Source organism: Cotesia typhae, unplaced genomic scaffold, assembly GCF_013202065.1.
Source record: "Cotesia typhae breed Kobodo isofemale line unplaced genomic scaffold, CoteBio_Ctyphae contig_27, whole genome shotgun sequence".
Classification (NCBI taxonomy): domain Eukaryota; kingdom Metazoa; phylum Arthropoda; class Insecta; order Hymenoptera; family Braconidae; genus Cotesia; species Cotesia typhae.
Window position 1 is genome coordinate 2,752,846 of NW_027423733.1, and position 18,034 is coordinate 2,770,879.

Consider the following 18,034-nt stretch of genomic DNA (forward strand, 5'->3'; position numbering starts at 1 on the left):
TTTTCGAGAACATAAAGTACATTCACGAGCTATAAACCGTATTTATAAAACGATTATTACTCTTACAACCATTAATTATACAGTTATTTATTTTTCCACTACTCTATATTCCCTTTTTTGTTTGATGTTTTATGTTGATTACTCATTAAATTAAAAAATGATTATTGAATATTGAATAATATTGAGGGTAATTAAATTGAAAGAAAAGATAGAAGAAAAAGTCATAATATTAACTGTTTTCGAAGATCAAGTTAAAATATGCAAAGACATCTTATAAGTTTTGTCCACTGCTCATTTTCGCACACTTCGACTGCTTCCCGATACTATTCTTGTCTTCTCAAGTCCCGGGAGCGCTTTTACCCTGCAGCAAGTCAGCAAATATATCTGCTAAGCTCTTTCTGCCGGTCGTACACTCTGTAAATATGACATGTTAACCGCTATGTGTAAGATAATACTTATTAATTGAGATGGCCCAAATAAAACAACTAATTGTTTTTCAATCGTTTGAATAAAATGGGAAAAATTATTTTTTTATTTTTTTAAATGAAAAGAAGTTTTTTTGGATCCAGAATAATAATTTTCTGATTCTGATCAACGAAAAAAAAAAAAACGAGTTCGTAAAAAATTTAAAACAATAGTTTTGTTTAATTAAATTTTTTTTTTTTTGTGAATAGATATTGTTGACTTACGCTTAATATATCAGTATATAATAAAAGATAAAATTATACAGTTGCACAAAATACAAAGTTGAATACCTAAGTCGAGTTGAAGTTAAAAAAACAATTTTTTTTTTTTTTAAAGTCGACTTGAAATTTTGAATCTTTTTTCCACAAAATTCAAAACGTTCTGAATAAGAAAATGGAATTTTTTTGTTTTTGCTACAAATAATTTGCAATGTCAAAATCCAAATAGCTTAAGAATTCTGAGGGATTTATTCCATGACAATGCAATTTATTGTTATTCTAGTCAGAAGAAATGAAAAGGTTGCATTCGAATGGCCCCAAAGAGTTTCCGAATGGAAAGTTTTTTTCAGCGAAGTTGCTTTTCTAGATACTCATCATCATCATCATCATCGGTCTAAATATTGTGTAAACAATAACTTTATGTATTTAACAATATTTACATTAAATAAATCACTTTATTGAGAAAATATTTTGCGTACGTAGACGCAATATGATAATAAACTATTTAACGAGATAGTGTATCTTTTATTTTTATTTTATTAGTGTTATAAATTAATTTAGGCCTTGACTCAGTTATTATTGTTGTTGGTATTATTATATTTATTTCGCATACATCAGCATTTTTTTCTCCAATAATTTAACATTTCATTTTTATGCTTTGATGACTTCAAATTTTGGTGTAGATTTAAAAGTTATAATATTTACTGCATAGTATAGATCCATAATTAATAATTTTATGGAAGGCAGAAGCTTGAAGTTGTTTCTATTTCCATGCTAATATACATTCACATACATAAATTTGTGAGCCAATTTTATTTTCGTACTTTCTGGATTAATTTGATGATATCATGTTTGAATTTTTATAAGTCGTATCATTAGACTCTCTGTAAACAGCAAAATTTTCATTAAATTTACTAAAAAATGATCAAAAAATGATATTAATATTCCTTTTTTTATTATTATTAATTATTATTAATAAAAAAAAATAATAATTATAATTAGATTTCCGAATGAGGATTGGTGTAATTTTAATAAAATGTTCAATCAATTTTAGTCTTTATTCCTAATCAAATAATCGACGTAGTATATTTATTAATTTTGTATCAAACATCACTGCTCGATATATTATGATCAAATTTAATGTTTTGAAAATTAATACATACTATTAATCTATACAATAATCTTCACGGAGAAAATATATATGAAAACACACACTGAAAAAAAAATTAACTTGATTCAAAAGAAAAATTCTCGAATTACGTTAAATATACTCAAATCAAAAAACATTTCTTAATTTAAGAATTTTTTTACTCAAATCAAGAAGATTAAATTCTTCAAAATTATTTACTTGATTCAAATAAATTTTTTTTTGTGCATAAAAATTTTATATCCCCGGATGTATCTAATAGATATTTATTTTCATTGAATAAATGAAGGCGAATATAAAAAAAAGGAAAAACTTATGAATTTTCCAAAAATCAAATGTATGCGAGAAGATAAATTGCTTGTATGTTTTCATACATGTTTGCCATATATATTTATATATATTACTTTCGTTAGAAATTGAAAAAAAAAAAAAAAAAAAAAATTCTCCTAAAAAAAATTAACTTTTTAAGAATAAATGCAAACCGTTAATGAAAACTAACGACAATCTTTTATAGAAGAAATAAATAATTTTAATGTTAAATATTCTGATATATTCATGTACACTGAAAAAAATTCATTTTCCTACCAGAATACAAAGTGTTATTGGAAGAATATTTTTACAGTATGAATACACATGCTTACTGTAAAGAAACTGGCATAATCCCTACAGCAATCTTAAGTTAAATCCTGGGACTAATTCTCCATACTATAATCGCATCGCATAAGTAATGTTGATTATTTGTTTACAAATTGTTAGACGTTAAAAATGTGTCTTCACACAGCTATGAAAATGTTAGATAATGTTTATCAATTAATTATCTGCAATTCTTGATAGTTTATTAATTAAAAATAAAATTATACCTTCATTGTAAGAACATTTATCCGTCAATTAAGTAAGGCTAAGTTTACTTAATTTTAATTTTGTATTTTCTTCACAGTGAAATCTTGCTTTGCTCAGGTCCAAATATGTACTGCTGTGGGGATTGAACTTTGGTATTTTTCCTACAAAATAACAACTTTTTTAAGGAAAAAAAAAATTTACTGGGAGAAAAAATTACTTATTTCCAATATACATTTCAAACTAATTAATATCTTAAATAATTTATTTTACTATTAATTGATAAAATTGACCGAGTGAAAATCTCGTTCTTAGTAGTCGTCTAACGAATCTGGCTGGTTTCCAGTGAATCTTCACCAAACGTATATATAAATACAGAATGTCTTACGACAAATGCATAGAAGTTACAAAAAGAAAAACAAAAAGTGCGAAAGCTTTTCTCATCGAGAGTTTTTTTTCTTGTCATGTCTTCTAGCACTTTATCCTTCTCTACTAAATTCTCAACTTTTTTCTAGCGAATTCTTTTTTTTTTTTTTTTTTTTTTGTAATTATTTATTTCTTTTTGAAACATTGCTCGTGATATTTTACTGGGGATTTTTTTTTATGTCAGTTACGTAGTGAACGAACGTATTAAATTCATAACTCAACTAATCCTCAGGATGTTAAATTCTTATTACATCATAGTAAATCGAAATAAATATTATTTAAAATCAAGCTTTTTATTTTTCTTAAAAATTTGTTTCGTATTTTGGAAAAGAAGAAAATAAGACGGAAAATTTTTAATTAAACACAACTAGCAGCATTAATCCGCTTAGTAATTAGCGTAATAAGTTTAGGAAGCAATATTCGGTATATATTGTGTTACTAACTCATTACCATTACCTATTACTATATATTTGCGTGCTCTTCTGCTCTTACTATCTACTTTAAATTCTTTATCGTTTGTTCTTTTTCTTTTTATTTTCGTATTGCACTTGGCGTACTAACGGTAGACATACAAGTAAAGCGAGTCACTGGCAATACAAGCAAGTGTAGAGTAAGATTTGATTCAATGCCATTGACGGTGAGTGCAACATCCGTTGCATATAGAATTCATTCTACAGCAGGAAGTTACAAGGACTATAAATGATAAGACATTTCATAATTATATTTGTCATGTGGTCACAATACTACTAAAATAGATAATTATTATTGTATAATAATTTTATGGTATATTTATCAATTATGATTATCTTACTTGATAAATAATCATAGAAATTGAGAGATTTAAAAATAATTTTTATGATGAAAATTATTATTTTTAACAGTATTTAATGTAAACTCACGATTCATTTTATTTAATGTATTCTTTAAGGACAGTGAAGATTAACATGTTAACAATTTTATGTTTAATTATTTTACTTTCGATTTGCAATATGAAGATAAATTATAATAATACTGAATAATTAATGCACCTCTTCAAATTTGTTAATTAAGCCAAAATTCCAATTTTTTAGACTTCAAAATTGAAATTTTTAGATTCTTTAATCTGTATATTGATATACAGAAAGAAAAATTTATTGACTGGAGAACAAAATTCTTGGTTCAAGAAAATTTTCAGGTGCCTGAAAGAAGACCGAAATTGTGTTGGCCGAAGTAAAAATTTTTCTTGAAATTCTATTCTTGGTCGAAGTAATTTTTTATTAATTCAAATTATCATAAATACTTAATACAATAAATTTTTATATTTGATCAAGATTTTTAGATTCTTTAGGGAAGTAGCGCCACCTACTTCAGCTAAGAAAAAAATTTTTTCACCTTGAGAAAATTTTTCTCTTGAATATTTGATACCCATTTTATACTATTTTAACGTGCAATTTTACATATTGAATGAAAAAAAAAAATGATTTAATATTATTTGATCTTCCCATTTGACATGTTAATCAATAAAAATATTAATGAAAATTCGCTTCTATCGAGATATTTAATATTTTGGAGCAAGAGGCTGAATTTTCTCAAAGCAAGATTTTCTTGACTTAAATAAATTTTCTTAAATCAAAATATGTATTTCTTAAAGCAAGAGGATTAATTTTTTTGAAATAAGTGAACTTCTTGTGTCAAAAAAAAATTTTTTTTCACTCAAGAAAATAATTAGAAAGAAAAATATTTTCTTAGCTCAAGTGAACCTTTTTTTCTGTGTACTAAATTATAAATAAAATTGATGATAAATTATGAAATTAATGTAGATTCTCGAATTATAATCCAAATTTCTCTTAATAATTTCTAAAGTATTTCTTTTTAAAAAAAAAAAAAAAAAAAAAAAAAACAATTTTTTTAATTTTGTAAATTAAAACTAAACAATCTTTTATAATTTAAAAATTTCCCTTTTAGTTAACAAAAATTCATTTTTTTCAATAAAAATGATCTAAACTTTGTAATGATTATTATATCTACCACGTCATAAATGCACTTGTTCAGTTTATTTTTTTTATTCTAATACAACCAGGTCACGACCTAGTTCACCGATCTGTCTCTATTCTCGGCAAGTTGTCTAGACGCCCAGTTCAATAGATCTTTAATATATATAAAAATATAACTTTTTTTTCTTTCTCTAAAAGTCAATCAATACAATAAGGTGAAAGTTAGTTTCTGAAAAGAATTATTCGTTATTCAATAAAAGACTACAATTCGATTCTATCTCAGTAAAATCTCTGAAGGTTAATTATAATTTGCTAGGAAAATGAGTAGTAATCCATTGAAATTAATCAGAATACATTAAATCTTAATATCTAGAACGGTTTCCTTTTCTTTAGATTAAAAAAACATTCTGTTAAATAATAAAATCAGCTTGCGAGATCAGAATTCTAATTTCCGGATAAAACCTGCACACAAATAGCAATATGTGTTGCGCTAAAAGATAAATCTAATTTTTATATGCATATACTAAAGGTAGAGTGTGTATAGACTGAGATAATTGTACTGACCTTCATGATTGTCATTGCCAATTGTGTTTAGTGCAATCACTTCTCGTGAGCATACGAAACTCAATAGAAATATATATAATTTATATCTTTTAATTTATTTAATATACAAAAAAAAACTGTTAATAACTTTACGCTTACAATATTCACTTAGTATGAATCTAAATACAAATGATAATGTTATAAGTTGACTGATGTCAGATGAGTCATTTTATTTTTTACACTGTACTGTCATAATTTAACCGATCTTTGCATACTATAGCTATTATTACTATTATTATTTTCATACTAATAATAAAAATTCTTTATGTAACTCAATTTCGTTATTTCAGTAAAGATACAACAAAAATGTTTTTTTTTTTTTTTTTTTTTTTTGTTATAAATAGAAATAATTATGAGAATTATTTATTTACGTTAATCTGGTTGAATTAACCAAATTATCTCTCGCACGCTTTGTGTGCAATGTACTTAATGTGGCTGAGAATGGTCAAATAAAGTATTAAATTTACGCACGCAAATTATTTTTGTACTATTTATAAACGACTAAAATCAGATGAAACTTTTACCAAATTCGTTATATTTATTCTAAATTTTTTTTCACAAATATTAAAATATTAAAAAAATAAAGTAATGTATTAATTACATAATAGTGGGGATCCACTTATATCCCAAGCGTCAAATAAAAAACTGTTGACTTTTTTGTAAATATTATTCAACAAGAATTCAAAAATTAATAATTGTCAACTTACATTTAACAAAATATTACCAAAAAAATTTTTGTGCCGCTTGGGATTCAATTATAAAGAATCGAAAAATTGACTTATCTGTTTTTAGTCGATTTCATAGAAATCTAACTATTGCATTTATCCTCATTACGGAATTTTTTTTAAATTTTGCTGTTTTCTGACTCAGCTCGTTAAACTGATTCAAAAAATACACATAGTTCAAAATTTATGTATGTATATACGATTCGAGGTCAAGTTCGAAGATGAGCCAAATCAATTTTTTGCAATTTTTTATTGATATTATCTCATGTTAGATAAGCATTTAATTTCTAATATTTTAAGTAACATTTTGCTTGAATATTTCTTTATTTCCAAATTACTTTTAAACTTGAAAACTTTTTTTCATCGAACAACCAATTCAGTTTCTGATATCTTGTAAAATAATCAAATTTTATGTATTCAAAAAATGTAATTAAATTCATAAAAAACTATTACATGCGTAACAAACGAAACAGAAATGATAAAATTTGTGTCATCTTATTACGATGACAAAAATGATCCATCAACAGTATTAAGGTCATAAATTGACGGCCAACGGACGTACTTATTGAGGCTTAAAAATTATTAGAGAATTCATTACTCGTTATAATAAATTCGTACTGTAAGTTTCATTTTAAATTATCTGCCCGTGAAAAAATGTTCATACATGCTTATATATTATTTTTCGACCAAAGGTAGTGTTTAATATTTCCAATAGATAGCGTATACCGCATGGAGAAATATATATGTCAAAAATAGATGTCGCATATATAATATATCAGGCTATATAGATTTTGGTCCACGGAAAATAAGAAAATAAGAAAATAAGGAAAATAAGAACTTAGAAATTTTTGACGATTGTTGAGCTTGCGCGAGTCTCGATAGAGGGCGAAAAATTTCTCTTTTGTAGTGTGGTTCAAAAATATGTTAAGTATCGTTTTGAAAATAAATTTAGATAAGCAATTCTTTCTCGGGAGAATTACTCGGTTGAGTACTCTTCACCAAGTAATTCTAGAGGATGATACTCTACCTGGAGTCTGACCAAGACCCAGGTAAGTATCGTGGACCCACCGGATGAAAGTGCGACCCCCCGTGCCAAGACCTTCAGCTGAGGTACGGTAGGTGATCATAAGCCGTGTAGGTGGGGACGACGAGGATACTCTCCACTTGCTCTCGGGGTAGAGTTTAGGGCCCCCAGGGCTGACGACTAATCGCCCTCGGGGGAAGGGGGGGGGGGGTTTACTGGGGAACCAGCTTGTGTTTGTAGACCGCGTTTTTGAGTTTGAACCGCGAATACCATCGTGTATGTTTGAATATAATGGTCAATTAAAAAATTTAATTTGACTCAAGAGCAAGAATTTTGAACCAAGAACACCATTTTGAAGAAAAAGAATTTCTTGAGTCAAGAAAAAAAATTATCTAGTCAAGATATAATTCTTGGTTCAAGAAAAATTTCTAGATTTAAGAATTTTTCTTCTTTACTCGATAGTGTTATTTTCTTCAAAATGGTGTTCTTGTTTCAAGATTCTTGATCTTGAGTCAAGTCAAATTTTTTATCCGTGTGTGTCATTTATATTGTTTAGGTATATTATTTATTGACATCATCAGGCCAATATACTATTTCTTTTCTTTGATTTATTTATTAAAATGAAATGTTTTGTTTATGTTTTGTTATTTTGACGCGATCCCCGTTTAAGGTCCTGGACTCCGGCGAACAAATTTCGAGCCGGGGATTAAAATTTCTCAGTTTAAGAATTTTATACTCAAATCAATAAGGTGAAATTCTTCAAAATTATTTACTTGATTCAAGTAAAATTTTTTTTTTGTATATATTTAGACATATATACTGCATTTATATGCGTGCATATATGTTGACATATATATTTATATATGTGAACGTATATGTAGACATAAATTCTATTATCTATTGCGGAATATAAGTTTGCATATATTTAGCGCAAAAAAATATATGGAAAATATATATTCGCATATATTTTTCACCTATATATTTTTCCATGCGGGATGAACGCTGAATCTTTTCCTTGCAAGAAATTGGTCTTTAGTTTAATGAAATAATGAAAAAATTTTTGGTTAATACTAAACATTAATTGAAATATACATTTCTATCAAAATTAAAAAATAGAAAATTATAACAAATTATTTTTTTATTTTCATATATAGTCAGACATGGCCATATATTCGTCTCGATATAAAAATAGGTCAAATCAGAAAATTTTTTCATATGTAACAACAATTATATCAACAGAGAGTTATTTATAGCTCTTTGCTTGTAAATCCTACTTATTTGAATTTAAACCGTTCATTCTACACAAATATTAGCGGTACTCACTATTCATACCTTTATTGGAGGCTGCTGTTGAATTTAACTAACCTATCATAGTGGCTATAGATTATTGAACGTTAAACAACAGGTTAAATATTTATATAAAATTTATTTGTGATCTTCTGGTCTTGAATGTCTAAAGTTCTTATATACATGCGATACCTGCTGCACCTAAACCTCGATAACAGAGTCAGTCCATGAAGCCGCTCCTTCTTTCTATTATATATTTTCTTATTCATTTATTTTATGCGAATACAATTTCCTATTCTTATTATAGATACCGTGTCAATTAGCTACTCGATTTACTACAGAGAAAGTCATATTTAAATGATTCCATCATTTGTAAATTGACTGGGTGTAAGGAGACATAGACCTCAAGCCTATTATAAAATAGTATATTATGCGTTTAGAGATGAAAGTAGAATACATGTGCTTAGATATGCGCAATAATGTCACCCTAGCCGCAGGAGAGTCGGTGGTAAAAAATTTATTTTGTTGTATTTTTTTTTTTTTTAAGTTTCAAGAAAATATTTGGAGCCATGAAATAAAATATTTTTTAAAAGAAATGATTTGTCAAAATTTCCAATTTGAATAGTTACAAAAATTAGGAGCGTAAGCAGTGAAGAAGTTTATCTGTTATCTTTTTAAATATAAATCGATACACAATGTAATAATTGATCCTCTAGTTATTATACAGATTAAACTTATCAATAAAATAAGTAATAAGGATAATTCAAAAACTGTACACAGAAAATAAGGTTCACTGAATTAAGAAAATATTTTTCTTCCTAATTATTTTTTTGAGTGAAAAAAAAATTTTTTTTGACACAAGAAATTTCACTTGTTCCAACAAAATTAATTTTCTTAATTTAAAAAATCCGTATCGTGATCCAAGAAAATTTATTTAAGACAAGAGAATCTTGTTTTGAGAAAATTTAGCCTCTTGCTCCAAAAAATTTTGTTCTTGATAGAAGTACATTTTCTTGCCTTGAGAAAATTTTTCTCTTGCTTCAAAAAATTAAGTATCTCGATGGTAAATTTTCATTAATATTTTTATTGAATAACATGTCAAATTGGAAGATCAAATAATATTCAATCATTTTTTTTCATTCAATATGTATAATTGCACGCTAAAATAATATAAAATGGGCATCAAATATTCAAGAGAAAAATTTTCTCAAGGTGAAAAAATTATTTTCTCAGCTGAAGTAGGTGGCACTGCTTCCCTAAAGTATCTAAAAATTTTGATCAAATATAAAAATTTATTGTATCAAGTATTTATGATGATTTGAATTAAGAAAAAATTATTTCGACCAAGAATAGAATTTCAAGAAAAATTTTTACTTCGGCCAACATAACTTTGGTCTTCCTTCAGGCACCCGAAAGTTTTCTTGAGCTAAGAATTTTGTTATCCAGTCAAGAAATTTTTCTTTCTGTGTACTTGATACTTGAAAACATTTATTATAAATTACATCCCGGTGTATATTATAAATAATGTAAGATAAAATATGAAAAAATTTTGGTAAATAATAAACATCGGTCTATTTCTTCCCCTAAAATGAATGAGGTGATCGCCAGTAGAAGTGCAAGTTTTATGGCAGTTGAATATATATTTCAATATGGTACCGAATGATTTGAAGTGTTTAGTAGCTAGAAATAAAAAATCAATCAAGAATATAGAAGTCGCATAGCATCTCTATAGAAAACTTTTTAAAAATTTGAGTCTTCGTTCAATTGAATTGCTTAAAAATAAAGAATATTTCAATAAATAATTCAATAACTATAAGGATATTTCGGATTAAAATTACTTTATTCTGACTTCTAAAAAAGGTTCAGTTATCAACTTTAATTTCTATAACTTCAAATAGATGTTTATAAACATAAAGGAAATAGTTTTATTGACAATTAAAAACTAAAAAATTTTTCTTTCAAATAGAAGAGCACTACTTTTTTATAAATTTTATTGAAATTGAGACGTTACTACTTATTACCATTCAATTTTTGTTTATAGATATGAAAAACATATTGCAATTTAACTTATAAAAATAAGTAATTAATTCTTGAAATTATAGTAATATGAAATAATAATTTTTTAAAATCGAATTATTTGTCCTATATTTGAATGTTTTAGTTTATAAACGGTACCTATAAAAATAAGTAGTTTATCATGAACGGTACCTATACAAGTATGTAGTTTCGGGCATTCTTGGCCGAATGAAACGGAACGGGACATCTTTTCTCATACGATAAACATGTACACGCAACCTGTTCCGTTAACTCTCGACCACCACGATAACGTACCCAAGACGTTACTTCAGTCGGTTACTTTTTTTCATAAGTCCAACAAATAAATATTATTCAATTTTGATTTGTCTACTTACTTTTAATAATCAGAAGCTAAAAATAATAAAATTTAAAGACTATAATTAAGGAATACATAATCAACCAAAAAGTTTTAAAATATCAATTATTTTTCGTTTAATACATTCATTTAATTCTCTGTTCCTGTTAATCGATAACACGTGATTCTCAGTACTTAGAAATATAATTCGAGTTATGTTAATTACTCTGCAACAGAGAAAGAACGATAACTCTAGCTTTATTTGCATATAATTAATAATTATATTAATACATTGAATAATTATTGTTTATCAGTTTAAAGTTGTAACGCAACATCAACAAATTTGAAATATTGTTTGTTAAGTGAATCAGTAATTATTATTTTAATTTACGATAAACAATACAATATTTACAAGGTATCGAACATGTACTTAATGCTCCGCGAATACTTCGAGATTGGCCAGTTCTCAGAGTCGGCCCGGTTCTCGCTCGAGGTTGATGTCCGAACCTCACGCCAACATTCCGAGTCTTCGTCTCTTCCTGGTGGTCACTATTTTCTTATATATTTCTCAGTTCAATACTTGAGATAAAATGTTTTATATTTTTATTCTCATAAAACTAAAATAAATTTAAATATTAAGACAGAGTTACTCCAATATTTTTAGTTTTATTATGTAACAGTCCGCTAATAAAATTATAGTATTTTTATATACGGGGCATTCAACGCCAAATCAAATAATTTCAAAAATTATCATTTTACAGTTTTCAACACTTTTCAGAATCTATCAAAAAATATCTGCGTCATTTTTTTTTTTTTTTTTTAAAGTCGGTTTTAATTGCTGTGGTTGTATCGCCGGTTTTAACTTTGGGAGTGGTACGTTGGGGACTTTTGAGTTATGAAAATTTTAATCTACGCGGCAAGGGTCAAATCTCAACCAAGATGGTTTCTAAGACCAGCTTGGGATTCGATACCCACGCCTGGCAGATGAGTTAATTCGAGTGGCGCCTTTGGCCACTTGGCTAACGTCGCCGGTTTTAATTTTTTGTCTATTCAACAATTTTTGGTTTTAAAATTTTTTTCCATAAAACGTCTTTATTTTTTCTTTCAAATTATTTTTTTTTACTCCAAACTTAACATTTTAGCCATGAAAATAGTGAAAAACAAATTTTTAATTTTGATCATCCATATAATTATCCAAATAATCATAAAAATTTTTGGCAATTGACTTTTTTTTAGAAATTCTATACTTATAATTATTTTACTTTAAAATTAAAAAAAAACAATAAGTAAATGTTGAAAAGTTTAATTAAGTTTATTTATGGCCAGAAAGAGATTATTCCTGACTTTCTAACAATTACTAAACAATATTATTTTCAATATACTGCATGTACTCCTCAATTTTTTTCTTAGTTTTCTTATTTTGAATTTTGATCTATTTGAAAAATTTTAGTTTTTTAAGTTATACTTTTATTTTAGTGACAATTTTTTTAAGTTATACTTTCGATCTTATTTTCACTATAAAATTTTTTTTTTTTAATTGATCAATAGCGTCTTTATTAAATTAAATAATACCAGTTTAACTATAAGATACGTGTGCATAAATTAATGTCTACCATTGTTGTCAATCATAGCTTTTTAAATATCAAATTATGCACAGAAAAAAAAATGTATTTGAATCAAGTAAATAATTTTGAAGAATTTTATCTTCTTGATTTAAGTAAAAAAATTCTTAAACTAAGAAATATTTTTTGGTTTACGTAAATTTGACTTAATTCAAGAATTTTTCGCCTTGATTCAAGACAATGAAACTTCAAAATTATTTTCTTGGTTCAAGAATTTTTTTCTTGAATCAAGTTAATTTTTTTTTTTTTCAGTGTATAACTTCATTTTATTTTTTATTCGAATCTTTTCAATGTTACTCGCTGAAATAAATAGAAAAAGCTTACATTAATGAATAAGCATTTGTTAGGTAGATACTGATATTGTGGGTGCATTCGGGTAAAAGAACTTCTTTATTTCAATCGATAAAAATATTTAAACATCATCCATAATCTTATCGTAAACACGAGTCTGGTTATTTGATAATTTCGTACATATTTCTACAAAAGCGTCTTTTATTAAACAGTAGTTAATGTTTTTTTTAGTGTTAATTATCAGTATGAGTATTAAATTCCGGTAAACTGATTTTAAATAGTAACCAGTATCAATAATTATAATTATTCAAGTATCAATACTTTCTCTGTTTAAAATAGAAGGAAATGCAATGTAGCAAGTGTCTGGAACGAGCAAAAACCGGGTCTGAGTTGTACAATAATAGATGTAAGCACCTCCTCTTCTATTAATAGGTTTTCAAGCTAGCACTATACTGTTTTCAATGTAAGATATGAGTTTCAGTGCAGGGGTCACAAACCCGATACTTCCTTTTTTTTTCTTTTATTTATTATACGGTTATATTGTTGTATAACAAATATTCCATGATAAATTAAATAAGATTTACCTTGGAGTTGACAGTATAGTGAAATGTCGAATTATTTTCCATTAGTAACGTATGTAATATAACGTGCCAAATTATTTTTATGTAAACGAAGGAAATGTACGATGTCAGGTTGACCGGATCTGCGTCAAAGAAACTTGAGATCTAGGATAGGTACACGGTATGCGTTTTAAGTTGCAGCATACTAATCAAAAACAAAAGAAAGTTTGAGTAGCGACTGCGGTTGATGGTGACATTAAATATTATTAATGGAAACACAGTTGAAAGCAAAAAAAACAGATATTGCCATTGAAAAATACTTTTATTATTTTTTAAATATCAATAGGCAAAATTTTTTAAAGAAAATCTTGTAAAAAGAAAACTTGTAAATTGTTTTTTGAAGAAAATAAGTTTTATTTTATAAAAACATCAAATTTTTTTTCTGCAAATAAATTCATTTAAATGTGATGAGTTACGGAATTTTTTTGGAAAAATAGCAAGAAAATTTTAAAAATTTAAACGCGTGACTCACGTGTCCCCTTTGTTTACTAACACTAGATAAATTGATTTCGATTGACAGATTGTGCTCCAGGTTATCTTAACTCTTTTTTTTTTATCAACCGTAAAAATAACACAACATTCAGTTATCACAAAGAGATAAATGTTTGCTGACTAAGTAGTTGTGTCTGTTTTATTAATCATCATGAAAATATGAACTATGGTAATAATCATATAGAATTAGTGTTTAATTAATTCTAAATGAAATGTTAGGCTAAATCCGATTATTAGGTATTAATTTAAAGATAATATTGATGTTCTTTTTCATTTCAGAAAATCTTACATTTATGCAAAATTGAAACAACGAACTAACATTTTTTTAAATCTAAAAATTAATTCAATATCTGCTATATGTAAAATGTTTTCAGTCAAGTTACCCAAATAATATGTATTAAGGCTAATGTTATTAAAAATCGTGAAGAAAAACCTCCTAAAATATTTGGATTTAAACAATTTGCCAATTAGAACGTCCATATAAGTGTCTATTGTCTAATCAGAAAAACAAAGAGAGCGCCTTCATTTCACATTTGAGCTTAATTTTCAATTTTATACATTTGTTTAGAATTGATCATTTTCGAATAAAAATGACTCATATTAAGTAGTCAGACCGAAAATTCGCGTTGACTGATTTTATTAATGTCTAATGAAAAATTGATTGATTATAAAAATTTTTCTCTTGAAAATCGATTTTTTTTCGCGCCTAGAAGTGGAACAGTTATTAGCGCTAATAACTGTAATTTTCTATCAGATCGTTCTTCATTTATTAGTAAACCAATTGAACACTCACTTTTTCTTCTGTTACTAATTTTCTATCAGATTCAAAACTCTTAATAGTTTTTACATATGCTAAATAATAAGAAGTTTGTTACAGAGTTAATTTTACTTGTACATAGTAAATTTGAGTATCACTTGCAAAATAATTTTAGCTTATTATTGACATCAATGCCAAAAATTAAAAAAAAAAATAATGCAAAAACGTAAACACTATTGATTTAATGATTTATAATTTATAAATTAGTTTACTATATATAAATATACTAGCGTTGTTCTGTACACACGTCTTAAATTTAGAAATTTTAAGCTTATTCGAATAAGATGTTCCAGTTTGGACCGTTTTGATAAAAATTTATCATTAAAACGTTTACAATCTAATATATCAATTAGTACGTCATTGATTTTACCACTAACATAAAATTTTCTTGAATCTCTTCGCATTGTGTACTACCGGGTCTTATTGAAATTGAAATAAAATGTTTTGAAATATTCGATACTGCGATCGCAACGCTGCCTGCTAGATCCAATGTAAAACATTCTAAGATCAACAACAATTTTTAAATAAAAAATCAATTAAATAAACATTTTCCCGTGAACTGAATTGAGAATCTAAACCATTTTCGAATCCACCTGAAGACTCAAAAAATTTCATTAAAATCGGTCCAGCCGTTTAGAAAGAGCTTAGAGACAAACACACGCACAGAAGAAATATATATATACAAAAGAGGTGATATGTGTTTTTATTCTCACAACACGTAGCTATGTCCCGTTAAGCATTTACCATAACTTACACCTATAAGTAATATCAGAAAGAATCTCGCGAGAGTTATCTTTTTTTTTTCTTTTTTATATAAATCGCTCTTTATTTTTTCTTCACTACCGTCACTTATCAATAGATTCAATTATTATATGTTGCAAAGACAATTGTCTTAAATTTTAAGTTAATAATGGTGTGAGTATATAGTTCGAAATACAATGTATACTGATAAAAAAGTTAACTTCATTAAAAAAAAAATCTTGCAAGATGTTCAGTACTTAGTTCATGAACTAAGTATAATATTTTGAAGAATAGTATCTTACGACCCTAGATCAGAAAGTTGGTATTTAGATTCTTTTATATTCCACAACTTTTGCATCTCATAAAACTACATGGCTTAAATACGAATAGTAAAATTATTTATGTTCCTGACACTATATAAATGCAATTTCCAAAATGAGATCTCTTAATGAGATCTATTTATTGTAGCCAGCTAAGATAAATTAATATTATGTTATTATAATCAGGAAAAATTTCTTTTTATTGTAATCTTAATCTGTAAGAACATTGTATGTAACTTTTGTTTGGGATAAAATAACAATAAACTTAAAAAAAAAAGTTGGATTTTCTGGTTTTTGCAGAGCTGAGGTGAAGCCGTGGTTTTGCTCGTAGGGGCGGGCTTAAGAAATATATCATAAATAAGATACAATTAATTGCACGATAATTAAATCCTGAAACTAAAAATTAAGAAAAATGATTTTCTTGAGTCAAGAGAAAAAATTCTTGACATAAGAAAAATTTACCTAAATGAAGAATAATTTCTTGACTCAAGAATTTTTTTTCTTCATATAAAAAACTTATTTCCTTGGAAATGGTATTCTTGGGTCAAGATTTTTTCTCTTGAGTCAAGTTATATTTTTTATCAGTGTAGTATACAATGATCACGGGGTAGATTCTGATCATACATCAGGTTGTTATCTTGCACTTAAAGGGAAAAGAAGAATCGGTAATGCCAAATAATCACGTCTCTTAAGTTATTCATTTCATGTTATTAATCCTATAGTTATAATTCAATCTAGATGAAAATGATAAAATTAATGATGGTTTGGATTTAAAAAAAAAACTTAGGACTTTGTATCCTACTGATCAACTTGAACAATTTCAACTCAGAAATAAATTAGAAGTATATTTTTAAGTGCTTAACTGTTAAGTTTTTAACGAAAGTTTTCTATTTCCTCTAGAACTATGACTCATATTTATCAACTTTCGGCATTTCTAAATGTTATATATTCCTTCCTTAAAATTTCAACGGAAAATTTTTGATAATTTTCTTGTAATTCATTGATACTATGTATTGATGGTAAAATTTAGTGCAAAATTTTTATAGTATATTCATAATGTAATGTAGAGCATTCAATAGTCTTACGATTACTTTTTATCAATTTACTTGGTATTTTTAACTATGCATGAAAATACAGTGTAAGAAACTGAAGAAAAACATATTAGTACTATAATTACAATCTTTTAACTATTAAAAAAAAATTTATGATGTTTGAAGTTATTTTGAGGGCAATAAGTTGATTTATAAATTGTAAACTGAATACTCGGATTAGTTTCTTGTAATATTCAATTTATTTTTCTCTAAAATTAATAATATTTTATAAAAAAATAAACCACCGTCATACCCAGATAAGTAAAAAGTCAAAATCGATTTAAAGAGACTATTTATTAAGTATCATGCGATGAAATATTCTTCATTCAATTCAAGAGTGAAGCTTGGATAAAAAAATTTACATTTTTATTTATTATCTCATCCTTAAAACGGTTAACACCCACAACAATTATTTTTTTTGTGTAGTCTTTCGATATCTAATACATCGTTTTCCAATCTATATATTTATAGTGGGACAACTTATGACAAATAATTGATTTTTCTAAAGTTATCTTACATCTAATAAAAGAAACGGTCATATAAATTTTTAACTTTGACCAATGTAATACCTAAGTTATCAATTGGGAAAAATCAATCAAATGAGTAATCACTATTCTACTAATCCAACAAAAATAGAGATATTGTTATCCATTTCAACGTCATTATTTTTTCAAATACATTTTAAGACCTAGTAAAAAAATAAAAATAAAAACCATAGCATTTTCTTCAATACAATAATTATATTTCATACAATTATAAAATTTTAAACTTGAAAAAAATTATTTTTAACTTACAACTAAGGTTCTGTAAAGAAATCATGATTCTGTAAAGGAAAAAAATAATTTTTATCTATTATGGCTTCCCGGGTAAAAAAACAAAATATAATTATGTACAATTATATGAAATTATACATGATTACATAAAATTAAATATAATTGTATATGATTATACATAATTAAACAAA

General features: G+C 26.2%; 1 protein-coding gene and 1 long non-coding RNA gene across 4 annotated transcripts in view; one reads left to right on the plus strand and one right to left on the minus strand.

The window, feature by feature from the left end:
- Amph (amphiphysin) overlaps positions 1-18,034 on the plus strand; it is a 42,575-nt gene that overhangs the window by 7,885 nt on the left and 16,656 nt on the right. The gene's annotated exons all lie outside the window — the stretch shown is intronic.
- LOC141525841 (uncharacterized) lies at positions 1,188-6,285 on the minus strand. The gene is made up of 4 exons (XR_012478912.1): positions 5,631-6,285; positions 2,691-2,831; positions 2,472-2,611; positions 1,188-1,567 (listed from the first exon to the last, which is right to left on the minus strand). It is a non-coding gene; the product is annotated as an uncharacterized LOC141525841 (long non-coding RNA).